The 13,222-nt window shown below is 46.2% G+C and overlaps 1 protein-coding gene across 1 annotated transcript in view; it reads left to right on the top strand.

Annotated features, from left to right (window-relative positions):
* The first annotated feature begins 221 nt into the window (after window positions 1-221).
* Window positions 222-13,222, top strand: part of LOC143805885 (cytochrome P450 2C8-like) — a 106,547-nt gene continuing 93,546 nt past the window's right edge. Inside the window, exon 1 of the mRNA XM_077285628.1 lies at window positions 222-299. The gene's annotated coding sequence lies outside the window, so the exon portion shown is untranslated. The remainder of the gene's footprint in view (window positions 300-13,222) is intronic.

Genomic DNA, 13,222 nt, shown 5'->3' with positions numbered 1-13,222 from the left:
CCCTACATGCCTAATGCCGGACCAGCTGGGCAAATTATTTGCTTATCTTGCACCTATGGAGTCCCTTTACTTAATTATTGTGTGTGTTTGGAAAATCCTTGCAGTTGTTAGATGTAATTGCCTGTGACGCAGCATATTTTGCTTCTTCCTGGAAGAAATCCAAAGCTCAACGAGAGGCTTGTCATTAGGGTAAAGGTCTGAATGTATATGGGCGGGGAGTCGAACAAAACAATATCACATGTAGACTGTCCTGGAATTCTGCACAACTCCTGGATACACTCAACGATCACACATCTAAGGTAAGCACTGACATAACGCTACGGTGGGAAAGCACAGAGAAACTTTTAATTAAGCACCTTGCCTAAAGAAAATTGGGGAATTACTTAGTTTTCTGTGTTTTTGGTAACTTTATTACCCGATGTGGACATTTTGTCCCTTATGTATTAGCAAAAAAAGGAGAATTCCTGAATTGGGGCCAAAGTTGATTTGCTAGAGCAGAGATATTTTTTGAAAAGCCACTTTCACATGTTCAGTAATTATTCAGTATTTTACATCAGTATTTGTAAGCCAAAACCAGGAGTGGAACAATCAGAGGATAAGTATAATAGTTACCACTTCTACATTTATCACCCACTCCTGGTTTTGGCTTACAAATACTGATGGGAAATACTGACTAAATACTGATAGGGTCAAACTCACACTCGAGGTCCTCTCTCCCTCCAAAAGACCACTTTTTATGCTTTTTTTGGTGGTCACCTTTCATCCTTGCTAGCAAAAGTTTAGATCTAGTGTACCTTTATCAGGCTCTTGTGTTTCACGTGTGCGAGCCCTTTTATCATTTGTACAATGCAAGACATTTTACTACATATTGGTGTCTTGGAGGGAAGTTTATCACTCATGTTTGCCAAAAATATTCACATTTTGACGCACATTATATTTGCACAATAATAGCTTAATAGTTTAGCGGCAGAGGCAGGTTCGTAAGTGGTGAAACAAGTTTACAGTAATTTGGGCTAGAAGTTTGCATAAACTATAGTGCAAATCTAAACCTGCCCATGTTGAAACTACTTTCCAATTATAACTGTCATATGTTATTTTTATGGTTAGATGGACGGTTTGATTAACCCATGTGGCCTTTGCTTTGTCATATATAAAGATTATAGTTTATTGCAGTAAAAGGAAGTTATTAATAGCTAGATTTGAGCGAATTTGTTCATATTCGGTCGTGGAATCTGAATTTGCCCTGTTTGTGCCATATTTGTACCCTATTCGTGCTGAATGTATGTTTGATGATTGGTTCCGAATATATTCAGTAATTTCTACTCTCATTGACTTTAATAACATTCGACTGTGTTTGACGAATATTGTAATAGCAATATTCGCTACCGATCATATTCGGAACTGAATCTGAACAAATTTGCTCAACTCTAGTAATAACTGCCATATTGATGGGGGGTCCAATCATATCTCTGAGCTCTAAGTTTGGGCATTGGTGTACTTATTTTTTGGCTGTGTGATAGTCTAATTCTATACAGCGCTATTTAGCATAAATTAACTTTAAAAAAAAATTGAGTACAGTCTGTTAGGTCAGGCTGAGGCCTGCCTGGTGTTTAGATTTGAAAAATCGTAGATTTGCAGGCATACTGATCACATATTATTTTGCTAGTAATGAAGACATTTGTGTTGAGCATTTGAAATAGTGCAGTAGTCCATTTAAAATGGTTAAGGAAAGGGGCAAGGGACGGGGAAGTGGACGTGATGCTGATGGTGCATCCAGAGATCGAGGCCATGGGCAAGGTGAAAGTGGGCAACAACAAAGACCCACATCTTCTCGCTCGACCTTCCTGTCCCATTTTCGAGGGGACCACAGCACACCACTATTGAAGCCAGAGCAGTGTGAAACAGTTGTTGGTTGGATAGCGGATAATGCTTCCAGTCACTTAGCCACCACCACCACCTTGTCTTCCATACGGGCAAGTCTGAGTAGCCGTGAGTGTGGCCAGGATATTCCTCACCCTGTTCCTCCTTCCTCCCACCATGCCGAGTGCCCTGAGACAACTGATCCCACACTTGGACATTCTGAAGAGCTGTTCAGTTTTCCATTTCAAGATTCAGAAATCTCTGCCGGTCAACTTGAAGTGGGGAAAGATGAGATCGCATGTAGAGCTGCCCGAAGCTTTGACCAGCCCCAGTCACATGAAGGCGATGATGGGAAAGTGTCACAAGAGGTGGATGATGATGAGATACAATTGCCAGAAAGTCAGGAGGAGGAGCAGGGTGCGAATGTGAAAGACGATTTGGTGGATGACATAGTGACTGAACCAACCTAGCAGGAGGACATACATAGCGAGGATAGCAGCACAAATGGGGAAGGAGGCATATCCCCCCAACAGGCAGGAAGAAGCAGTGTGGTGGTCACACACAGAAGGCATGCATCTGTTCCCCGTAACACCAACATGAGTGAAGTTGCCATTCCATCTGTGAGATCTTCATGAGTCTGGCTGTTTTTTAAAGACTCTGCCGATAACCCAAAACAGGCCATTTGCAGAACCTGCCATGCCCGCATCAGCAGGAGTAGCAAAAGAACCAGCCTGGTCACCACCAGCATGATCAGGCACATGCAAGCAAAGCACCCGAATTTGTGGGCCGAACCCCAGGCTCCAGGACCACTGCCTGCTGGTCACACCACTGATTCTTCCACTGTTTTGCATAGAAGCCAATCCGCAGTACACCATGCATGTGAAGATGCCTCTAGCCCTGCACCTATTGTAGCCCACAGTCAAGCAGCACCATCAGCAAGCCCATCCACGTTCTTGTCCCAACACAGCATTCAGTTGTCTATAACCCTGTCTTTGAAACGCAAGCGGAAATACCCAGCCAACGCCCCACAGACCACAGTCCTCAGTTCTAATATTTCTCTTCTGCTTGCAGTAGAAATGCTGCCTTTTAGGCTTGTTGAGATGGAAGCTTTCCGCAATCTGATGCCTGCGGCCGTCCCAAGGTACTCTGTCCCCAGTCGCCACTATTTCTCCTGATGTGCCATACCGGCATTACACCAGCATGTGTCCCACAACATTACCAGTGCCCTCAATAATGCTGTTAACAGGAAAGTCCACCTAACCACGCACACATGGACAAGTGCATGTAGGCAGGAATTGTACATCTCAATGATGGCACACTGAGTTAACATAGTGGAAGCCGGGACTGTCATGGTTCCCAATGGCATGGGAACGTAAGAAACATATAAGTAACGAACGAGCTCTCGGGTGATGGAAACTCGAGTTGACCGTGAGCTAAATCTACCACACAACTAACAGTAGCCAGGGAGCATACCTACGGCTTCCTATATGCCACGCGCCAGCCGGAGGACTAACTACGCCTGGTAGAGGAAGAAACAGACCTGGCTTACCTCTAGGGAAATACCCCAAAAAGATGATAGCAGCCCCCCACATGTAATAACGGTGAATTAAGAGGAAAAGACATACACAGTATGAAAGTAGATTTAGCAAAGAGAGGTCCACTTACTAGATAGCAGAAGGATACAAAAGAGGACTTCACGGTCAACTGAAAACCCTTTCAAAAACCATCCTGAAATTACTTTAAGACTCCTGTGTCAACTCATGACACAGGAGTGGCAATTTCAGCCCGCAAGAGCTTCCAGCTACAGAGAATTACAAAAACTGCAAACTGGACAAAAGGTACAAAACAAAAGGACAAAGTCCACTTAGCTGATCAGCAGACTAGTAGCAGGAACATGCAACCGAAGGCTCTGGTTACAATGATGACCGGCAAGGAAATGACTGGAGAGCAAGGCTAAATAGGAAACTCCCAAACACTGATGGAAGCAGGTGAACAGAAGCAGCAAAGTGCAAACAAGTCACCAGTACCACCAGCAACCACCAGGGGAGCCCAAAAAGCGGATACACAACAGTACCCTCCCCTTAAGGAGGGGGCACCGAACCCTCACAAGAACCGCCAGGGCGATCTGGATGAGCCCTATGAAAGGCACGAACCAAATCCAAGGCATGAACATCAGAGGCAGTTACCCAAGAATTATCTTCCTGACCATAGCCTTTCCATTTAACCAGATATTGAAGTCTCCGTCTGGAAATACGGGAGTCCAAGATCTTCTCTACGACGTACTCCAATTCACCCTCCACCAGCACAGGAGCAGGAGGTTCAGTAGAAGGAACCACCGGTACCTCATATCTCCGCAACAACGACCGATGGAACACATTATGGATAGCGAAAGATGCCGGGAGGTCCAAACGAAAGGAAACAGGGTTAAGAATCTCCAAAATCCTATAAGGATCGATGAACCGAGGCTTAAATTTGGGAGAAGAAACCCTCATAGGGACAAAACGGGAAGACAACCACACCAAGTCCCCAACGCGAAGGTGGGGACCAACACGACGACGACGGTTAGCAAACTGCTGAGTCCTCTCCTGGGACAATTCCAAATTATCCACCACTTGTCCCCAAATCCGATGCAACCGATCCACCACCGCATCCACTCCAGGACAATCCGAAGATTCAACCAGACCAGATGAAAAACGCAGATGAAACCCTGAATTGCAAAAGAAAGGAGAAACCAAAGTGGCAGAACTAGCCCGATTATTATGAGCAAACTCCGCCAACGGCAGAAAGGCAACCCAATCATCCTGATCCGCAGACACAAAACACCTCAAATAAGTCTCCAAAGTTTGATTAGTTCGCTCCGTCTGGCCATTGGTCTGAGGATGGAATGCAGACGAAAAGGACAAATCAATGCCCAACCTGGCACAGACTGCCCGCCAAAATCTAGACACGAACTGGGTACCCCTGTCAGAAACAATGTTTTCCGGAATACCATGCAAGCGAACCACATTTTGAAAAAACAGAGGGACCAACTCAGATGAGGAAGGCAACTTAGGCAATGGCACCAAATGAACCATTTTAGAAAAACGGTCACACACCACCCAGATGACAGACATCTTCTGAGAAACAGGGAGATCCGAGATAAAGTCCATAGAGATGTGCGTCCAAGGCCTCTTCGGAATAGGCAAGGGCAACAACAACCCACTAGCCCTAGAACAACAAGGCTTGGCCCGAGCACACACATCGCAAGACTGCACAAAAACACGCACATCTCGAGACAGGGAAGGCCACCAGAAGGATCTAGCCACCAAATCTCTGGTGCCAAAAATTCCCGGATGACCTGCCAGAGTAGAAGAATGAACTTCCGAGATGACTCTAGTGGTCCACTCGTCAGGAACAAACAGTCTACCAGACGGACAACGATCAGGTCTATCCGCCTGAAATTCTTGCAAAGCACGTCGCAAATCTGGAGAGACAGCAGACAAAACCACTCCATCCTTAAGGACACCAGCAGGTTCAGAATTCCCAGGAGAGTCAGGCTCAAAACTCCTAGAAAGAGCATCTGCTTTCACATTCCTAGAACCCGGTAAGTACGAGACCACAAAATTAAACCGGGAAAAGAACAACGACCAACGTGCCTGTCTAGGATTCAGGCGCCTGGCAGACTCCAAATAAATTAAATTCTTGTGATCAGTCAAAACTACCACCTGATGTCTGGCACCCTCAAGCCAATGACGCCACTCCTCAAATGCCCACTTCATGGCCAAAAGCTCCCGATTACCAACATCATAGTTTCGCTCGGTGGCCGAAAATTTTCGCGAAAAGAACGCACAAGGTCTCATCACTGAGCAGTCGGAACTTTTCTGCGACAAAACCGCCCCCGCTCCGATCTCGGAAGCATCGACCTCAACCTGAAAGGGAAGAGAAACATCAGGCTGGCGCAACACAGGGGCAGACAAAAAGCGGCGCTTAAGCTCCCGAAAGGCCTCCACGGCAGCAGGGGACCAATTGGCAACATCAGCACCCTTTTTAGTCAAATCCGTCAGAGGTTTAGCAACGCCAGAAAAACCAGCTATAAATCGACGATAAAAATTAGCAAAGCCCAAGAATTTCTGGAGACTCTTCAGAGAAGTAGGCTGCGTCCAGTCGTAAATAGCCCGAACCTTGACAGGGTCCATCTCAATAGAAGAAGGGGAAAAAATATACCCCAAAAATGAAATTTTTTGAACCCCAAAAACACACTTTGAACCCTTTACACACAAAGAATTCTCCCGCAAAACCTGAAAAACCCTCCTGACCTGCTGAACATGAGACTCCCAGTCATCAGAAAAAAATCAAAATATCATCCAAGTACACAATCATAAATTTATCCAAATATTCACGGAAAATATCATGCATTAAGGACTGAAAGACAGAAGGTGCATTAGAAAGGCCGAAAGGCATTACCAAATACTCAAAATGGCCCTCAGGCGTATTAAATGCGGTCTTCCACTCATCCCCCTGCTTAATTCGCACCAAATTATACGCCCCACGAAGATCAATCTTAGAGAACCACTTAGCCCCCCCTTATGCGAGCAAACAAATCAGTCAGCAAAGGCAACGGATACTGATATTTGACTGTAATTTTATTCAGGAGACGATAATCAATACAAGGCCTCAGAGAGCCATCCTTTTTAGAGACAAAGAAAAAACCGGCTCCTAAAGGTGATGAAGAAGGACGAATATGTCCCTTTTCCAGGGACTCCTTAATATACTCGCGCATAGCAGCATGTTCAGGTACAGATAGGTTAAACAAACGACCCTTTGGAAATTTACTGCCAGGAATCAGATCTATGGCGCAATCACAATCCCTGTGAGGAGGGAGTGAACCAATCTTAGGCTCTTCAAAAATATCACGATAATCAGACAAAAATGCCGGAATCTCAGATGGAATAGATGACGAAATGGACACCATAGGAGTGTCCCCATGAGCCCCCCGACATCCCCAGCTTAACACAGACATAGCCTTCCAGTCAAGGACTGGGTTATGAGACTGTAACCATGGTAATCCAAGCACCAAAACATCATGTAAATTGTACAACACAAGGAAGCGAATCACCTCATGATGGTCTGGAGTCATACGCATAGTCACTTGCGTCCAGAACTGTGGTTTATTACAAGCCAAAGGTGTAGAATCAATACCCTTCAGAGGTATAGGGACTTCCAGAGGCTCTAAATCAAACCCACAGCGCCTGGCAAAGGACCAGTCCACAAGACTCAGAGCGGCACCAGAGTCCACATAGGCATCCACGGTAATAACTGATAATGAACAAATCAAGGTTACAGACAAAATAAATTTGGACTGTAAAGTGCCAATTGAAATGGACTTGTCAACCTTCCTAGTATGCTTAGAGCATGCCGATATAACATGAGCAGAATCACCACAATAGAAGCATAACCCATTTTTACGCCTATAATTCTGCCGCTCGCTTCTGGACATAACTCTGTCACATTGCATTTTCAGGATATTCCTCACCCTGTTCCTCCTTCCTCCCACCATGCCGAGTGCCCTGAGACAACTGATCCCACACTTGGACATTCTGAAGAGCTGTTCAGTTTTCCATTTCAAGATTCAGAAATCTCTGCCGGTCAACTTGAAGTGGGGAAAGATGAGATCGCATGTAGAGCTGCCCGAAGCTTTGACCAGCCCCAGTCACATGAAGGCGATGATGGGAAAGTGTCACAAGAGGTGGATGATGATGAGATACAATTGCCAGAAAGTCAGGAGGAGGAGCAGGGTGCGAATGTGAAAGACGATTTGGTGGATGACATAGTGACTGAACCAACCTAGCAGGAGGACATACATAGCGAGGATAGCAGCACAAATGGGGAAGGAGGCATATCCCCCCAACAGGCAGGAAGAAGCAGTGTGGTGGTCACACACAGAAGGCATGCATCTGTTCCCCGTAACACCAACATGAGTGAAGTTGCCATTCCATCTGTGAGATCTTCATGAGTCTGGCTGTTTTTTAAAGACTCTGCCGATAACCCAAAACAGGCCATTTGCAGAACCTGCCATGCCCGCATCAGCAGGAGTAGCAAAAGAACCAGCCTGGTCACCACCAGCATGATCAGGCACATGCAAGCAAAGCACCCGAATTTGTGGGCCGAACCCCAGGCTCCAGGACCACTGCCTGCTGGTCACACCACTGATTCTTCCACTGTTTTGCATAGAAGCCAATCCGCAGTACACCATGCATGTGAAGATGCCTCTAGCCCTGCACCTATTGTAGCCCACAGTCAAGCAGCACCATCAGCAAGCCCATCCACGTTCTTGTCCCAACACAGCATTCAGTTGTCTATAACCCTGTCTTTGAAACGCAAGCGGAAATACCCAGCCAACGCCCCACAGACCACAGTCCTCAGTTCTAATATTTCTCTTCTGCTTGCAGTAGAAATGCTGCCTTTTAGGCTTGTTGAGATGGAAGCTTTCCGCAATCTGATGCCTGCGGCCGTCCCAAGGTACTCTGTCCCCAGTCGCCACTATTTCTCCTGATGTGCCATACCGGCATTACACCAGCATGTGTCCCACAACATTACCAGTGCCCTCAATAATGCTGTTAACAGGAAAGTCCACCTAACCACGCACACATGGACAAGTGCATGTAGGCAGGAATTGTACATCTCAATGATGGCACACTGAGTTAACATAGTGGAAGCCGGGACTGTCATGGTTCCCAATGGCATGGGAACGTAAGAAACATATAAGTAACGAACGAGCTCTCGGGTGATGGAAACTCGAGTTGACCGTGAGCTAAATCTACCACACAACTAACAGTAGCCAGGGAGCATACCTACGGCTTCCTATATGCCACGCGCCAGCCGGAGGACTAACTACGCCTGGTAGAGGAAGAAACAGACCTGGCTTACCTCTAGGGAAATACCCCAAAAAGATGATAGCAGCCCCCCACATGTAATAACGGTGAATTAAGAGGAAAAGACATACACAGTATGAAAGTAGATTTAGCAAAGAGAGGTCCACTTACTAGATAGCAGAAGGATACAAAAGAGGACTTCACGGTCAACTGAAAACCCTTTCAAAAACCATCCTGAAATTACTTTAAGACTCCTGTGTCAACTCATGACACAGGAGTGGCAATTTCAGCCCGCAAGAGCTTCCAGCTACAGAGAATTACAAAAACTGCAAACTGGACAAAAGGTACAAAACAAAAGGACAAAGTCCACTTAGCTGATCAGCAGACTAGTAGCAGGAACATGCAACCGAAGGCTCTGGTTACAATGATGACCGGCAAGGAAATGACTGGAGAGCAAGGCTAAATAGGAAACTCCCAAACACTGATGGAAGCAGGTGAACAGAAGCAGCAAAGTGCAAACAAGTCACCAGTACCACCAGCAACCACCAGGGGAGCCCAAAAAGCGGATACACAACAGTACCCTCCCCTTAAGGAGGGGGCACCGAACCCTCACAAGAACCGCCAGGGCGATCTGGATGAGCCCTATGAAAGGCACGAACCAAATCCAAGGCATGAACATCAGAGGCAGTTACCCAAGAATTATCTTCCTGACCATAGCCTTTCCATTTAACCAGATATTGAAGTCTCCGTCTGGAAATACGGGAGTCCAAGATCTTCTCTACGACGTACTCCAATTCACCCTCCACCAGCACAGGAGCAGGAGGTTCAGTAGAAGGAACCACCGGTACCTCATATCTCCGCAACAACGACCGATGGAACACATTATGGATAGCGAAAGATGCCGGGAGGTCCAAACGAAAGGAAACAGGGTTAAGAATCTCCAAAATCCTATAAGGATCGATGAACCGAGGCTTAAATTTGGGAGAAGAAACCCTCATAGGGACAAAACGGGAAGACAACCACACCAAGTCCCCAACGCGAAGGTGGGGACCAACACGACGACGACGGTTAGCAAACTGCTGAGTCCTCTCCTGGGACAATTCCAAATTATCCACCACTTGTCCCCAAATCCGATGCAACCGATCCACCACCGCATCCACTCCAGGACAATCCGAAGATTCAACCAGACCAGATGAAAAACGCAGATGAAACCCTGAATTGCAAAAGAAAGGAGAAACCAAAGTGGCAGAACTAGCCCGATTATTATGAGCAAACTCCGCCAACGGCAGAAAGGCAACCCAATCATCCTGATCCGCAGACACAAAACACCTCAAATAAGTCTCCAAAGTTTGATTAGTTCGCTCCGTCTGGCCATTGGTCTGAGGATGGAATGCAGACGAAAAGGACAAATCAATGCCCAACCTGGCACAGACTGCCCGCCAAAATCTAGACACGAACTGGGTACCCCTGTCAGAAACAATGTTTTCCGGAATACCATGCAAGCGAACCACATTTTGAAAAAACAGAGGGACCAACTCAGATGAGGAAGGCAACTTAGGCAATGGCACCAAATGAACCATTTTAGAAAAACGGTCACACACCACCCAGATGACAGACATCTTCTGAGAAACAGGGAGATCCGAGATAAAGTCCATAGAGATGTGCGTCCAAGGCCTCTTCGGAATAGGCAAGGGCAACAACAACCCACTAGCCCTAGAACAACAAGGCTTGGCCCGAGCACACACATCGCAAGACTGCACAAAAACACGCACATCTCGAGACAGGGAAGGCCACCAGAAGGATCTAGCCACCAAATCTCTGGTGCCAAAAATTCCCGGATGACCTGCCAGAGTAGAAGAATGAACTTCCGAGATGACTCTAGTGGTCCACTCGTCAGGAACAAACAGTCTACCAGACGGACAACGATCAGGTCTATCCGCCTGAAATTCTTGCAAAGCACGTCGCAAATCTGGAGAGACAGCAGACAAAACCACTCCATCCTTAAGGACACCAGCAGGTTCAGAATTCCCAGGAGAGTCAGGCTCAAAACTCCTAGAAAGAGCATCTGCTTTCACATTCCTAGAACCCGGTAAGTACGAGACCACAAAATTAAACCGGGAAAAGAACAACGACCAACGTGCCTGTCTAGGATTCAGGCGCCTGGCAGACTCCAAATAAATTAAATTCTTGTGATCAGTCAAAACTACCACCTGATGTCTGGCACCCTCAAGCCAATGACGCCACTCCTCAAATGCCCACTTCATGGCCAAAAGCTCCCGATTACCAACATCATAGTTTCGCTCGGTGGCCGAAAATTTTCGCGAAAAGAACGCACAAGGTCTCATCACTGAGCAGTCGGAACTTTTCTGCGACAAAACCGCCCCCGCTCCGATCTCGGAAGCATCGACCTCAACCTGAAAGGGAAGAGAAACATCAGGCTGGCGCAACACAGGGGCAGACAAAAAGCGGCGCTTAAGCTCCCGAAAGGCCTCCACGGCAGCAGGGGACCAATTGGCAACATCAGCACCCTTTTTAGTCAAATCCGTCAGAGGTTTAGCAACGCCAGAAAAACCAGCTATAAATCGACGATAAAAATTAGCAAAGCCCAAGAATTTCTGGAGACTCTTCAGAGAAGTAGGCTGCGTCCAGTCGTAAATAGCCCGAACCTTGACAGGGTCCATCTCAATAGAAGAAGGGGAAAAAATATACCCCAAAAATGAAATTTTTTGAACCCCAAAAACACACTTTGAACCCTTTACACACAAAGAATTCTCCCGCAAAACCTGAAAAACCCTCCTGACCTGCTGAACATGAGACTCCCAGTCATCAGAAAAAAATCAAAATATCATCCAAGTACACAATCATAAATTTATCCAAATATTCACGGAAAATATCATGCATTAAGGACTGAAAGACAGAAGGTGCATTAGAAAGGCCGAAAGGCATTACCAAATACTCAAAATGGCCCTCAGGCGTATTAAATGCGGTCTTCCACTCATCCCCCTGCTTAATTCGCACCAAATTATACGCCCCACGAAGATCAATCTTAGAGAACCACTTAGCCCCCCCTTATGCGAGCAAACAAATCAGTCAGCAAAGGCAACGGATACTGATATTTGACTGTAATTTTATTCAGGAGACGATAATCAATACAAGGCCTCAGAGAGCCATCCTTTTTAGAGACAAAGAAAAAACCGGCTCCTAAAGGTGATGAAGAAGGACGAATATGTCCCTTTTCCAGGGACTCCTTAATATACTCGCGCATAGCAGCATGTTCAGGTACAGATAGGTTAAACAAACGACCCTTTGGAAATTTACTGCCAGGAATCAGATCTATGGCGCAATCACAATCCCTGTGAGGAGGGAGTGAACCAATCTTAGGCTCTTCAAAAATATCACGATAATCAGACAAAAATGCCGGAATCTCAGATGGAATAGATGACGAAATGGACACCATAGGAGTGTCCCCATGAGCCCCCCGACATCCCCAGCTTAACACAGACATAGCCTTCCAGTCAAGGACTGGGTTATGAGACTGTAACCATGGTAATCCAAGCACCAAAACATCATGTAAATTGTACAACACAAGGAAGCGAATCACCTCATGATGGTCTGGAGTCATACGCATAGTCACTTGCGTCCAGAACTGTGGTTTATTACAAGCCAAAGGTGTAGAATCAATACCCTTCAGAGGTATAGGGACTTCCAGAGGCTCTAAATCAAACCCACAGCGCCTGGCAAAGGACCAGTCCACAAGACTCAGAGCGGCACCAGAGTCCACATAGGCATCCACGGTAATAACTGATAATGAACAAATCAAGGTTACAGACAAAATAAATTTGGACTGTAAAGTGCCAATTGAAATGGACTTGTCAACCTTCCTAGTATGCTTAGAGCATGCCGATATAACATGAGCAGAATCACCACAATAGAAGCATAACCCATTTTTACGCCTATAATTCTGCCGCTCGCTTCTGGACATAACTCTGTCACATTGCATTTTCTCTGGCGTCTCTTCAGAAGATACCGCCAAATGGTGCACGGGTTTGTGCTCCCGCAAACGCCGATCAATCTGAATTGCCATTGTCATGGACTCATTCAGACCTGTAGGCGCAGGGAACCCGACCATAACATCTTTAACGGCATCAGAAAAGCCCTCTCTGAAATTTGCCGCTAAGGCGCACTCATTCCACTGAGTAAGCACAGACCACCTACGAAATTTTTGGCAGTATATCTCCGCTTCATCTTGCCCTTGAGATAGGGCTATCAAAGCTTTTTCAGCTTGAATCTCCAAATTAGGTTCCTCATAAAGCAACCCTAAAGCCAGGAAAAACGCATCCACATTGAGCAACGCAGGATCCCCTGGTGCCAATGAAAATGCCCAATTGTGAGGGTCACCTCGCAGCAAAGAGATTACAATCTTAACCTGCTGGACAGGATCTCCTGAGGAGTGAGGTCTGAGAGAAAGGAATAATTTACAATTATATTTGAAATTCAAAAACCGAGATCTA

The sequence above is a fragment of the Ranitomeya variabilis genome, chromosome 2 (genome assembly GCF_051348905.1).
Source record: "Ranitomeya variabilis isolate aRanVar5 chromosome 2, aRanVar5.hap1, whole genome shotgun sequence".
NCBI lineage: Eukaryota > Metazoa > Chordata > Amphibia > Anura > Dendrobatidae > Ranitomeya > Ranitomeya variabilis.
The sequence above is the reverse complement of the archived record's forward strand: the minus strand, read 5'-3'. Positions and strand labels throughout refer to the sequence as shown.